The sequence below is a fragment of the Octodon degus genome, unplaced genomic scaffold (assembly GCF_000260255.1).
Source record: "Octodon degus isolate 3935 unplaced genomic scaffold, OctDeg1.0 scaffold00026, whole genome shotgun sequence".
In the NCBI taxonomy this organism is placed as follows: Eukaryota; Metazoa; Chordata; class Mammalia; order Rodentia; family Octodontidae; genus Octodon; species Octodon degus.
Genome location: NW_004524602.1, coordinates 19,332,992 through 19,334,966, shown reverse-complemented (window position 1 = coordinate 19,334,966; position 1,975 = coordinate 19,332,992). Strand labels below are relative to the sequence as shown.

The following is a 1,975-nucleotide window of genomic DNA, read 5'->3' as shown; positions in this document are numbered from 1 at the left end:
TGTGTGGCCAGCTCAGCCCACCAGGGGGCGGGGCTGGCTGGCATGTGGTGCTGGGAGATTGAACCGCGGTCCCTGTGCTTTGCTAAGCTTGTTCTGAGTAGGTGTTTTAGACCACTGAGCCATCTCACCAGCCTATTATCAGGTTTTTCTCTAAGAGAGTTCCATATACTCTGCATGAGAAATATCCCATAAAGTTTTGAGTTTATCTTTACTAGGTTAGATGTTCATTGTTTCCAGGCCAGATTTCTTCTGTAAAATACTGTGAATTTGGGCCTCGCTCCTACTTCCTGCAGTGCCTCTTGCTTTGTTTGTGTTCACCTGAGGTGCTAGATGCAGCGGTACTGTATTTCACAGGTGTGGCCCTTCACAGCTTGTTTGCGCAACAGCTTCTAGCGGTTCAGCTGTTGTGGCCTGTGCGCTTGTTGACGCGCTCGCTTTGAATGTTCTTTATTGCTAGTGTCTGGGCATTTCCCCTTCCTAAGTCTGACTTAAGCAGTATTTCCTTTACTGCACTTTATCTCATATTCTCATGGATTTGAAGTAAAAGAATAGTCATCATCTTGTCAACTGTGTAGATTTAAAGTTTAAGTTCTCCTGACGTAGAAAAATTCAGAAAATGATGATGTGAGTACAACTTTAAGTCTTATATTTTGACCTAGAAACCATAAGATAGTATAAGTATTTCTTAAAACAGTAGACTGTTTTCGGAAAGATGGCTTAGCTCCTTTCTTCTCCTGAGGGTGTGGTTGTGTTACTTCTGAATCACAAATCTAAGGAAGACAGATTCCTCAGCATTTCTTTCACATGACTTCAGTAAAGCTGATATAGTCCATAAATGAGACATCTCAGTAAAAGAAAAAAGGTACATGGTTTTGAAGATGTTTAGGTTTTTTTTTTTTGGGGGGGGGTGCTGGGGATTGAACTCATGACCTTGAACTTGCCAGGCAAGCACTTATTCTACTGAGCTATCTCCCCAGCCCAGATGTTTAGTATTGATCTTTAAAAAATGAAAAGAAGACTTGAACTGAAAATAAGAACAGAGTTTAGTATGTTATTCTAATGTTAATTCATTAGAATATTGTCGGAATGTGTAAGATGCTTCTTATAAAGATTATATAGATAAACGCATTCCTGCTCTTTTGCTGTGGAAACAATACAAAATTGTATATGTACTGTAAATGAAAATTGAAATGGAGTATCAAAAATAAAAGTAGTTAGATCATGGTGGTTAGGATTATGAACAATTTTTTCCTTGAAAAGCAATTCCCCCTCAGGCTGGGGATGTAGCTTAGCAGTGTAGGGGTCCTGAGTTTGATTCCTAGCACCAAAAAGAAAACAAAAATCCCTTCAACGATACTGTCCTTCTTGCAGTCTTTGATAAGCCCAAGTGAGTGGTACTATTGTTCTTTTTTAGATTCCAAGTAGACTGGCAAATGGAAGTTAAAGTAACCCCCTTTATTTCTAATGAAGCTGATAATGAAATAAGTAGTTGCGTTGGATGCCCCCATTTGCTCACAAAACCCCATGTTAGCTCCCCAGTCACCAGTGCTGGCAAGGGCTGTGTCTGCAGCAAGACTAAAACTTCTGTTCTGCGCAGATAAATCAGCCCAAGAGGTTGAGAAGTGGGACGCTGTAGAATTCATCCAGGTTACTCTTCCTGATTTATTAGTCTGATAAGTTATGCCACTTGAAGTGAATAATAGGCCCCAGGAAGCCCAGTACTTACATTGTTGGGCTTCCTACCACAAAGAAGGAAGAACCATGGGAATTTGGAGATATGTTCTCATAGCTGGTTTGTTTTTGAGTAAGAGTGTTATGTGGGGCTGGCTAGATGGGTCAGTGTTCTAAAGCACCTACTTGGAACAAGCTTGGCAAAGCACAGGGATGGCGGTTCAATCCCCCAGCACCACATGCCAGCCAGCCCCGCCCCCTGGTGGGCTGAGCTGGCCACACACACACACACACACACACACAA

The 1,975-nt window shown here is 41.8% G+C and overlaps 1 protein-coding gene across 1 annotated transcript in view; it reads left to right on the top strand.

Annotated features, from left to right (window-relative positions):
* Window positions 1–1,975, top strand: part of Tex9 (testis expressed 9) — a 17,586-nt gene that overhangs the window by 7,086 nt on the left and 8,525 nt on the right. The window lies entirely within an intron of this gene.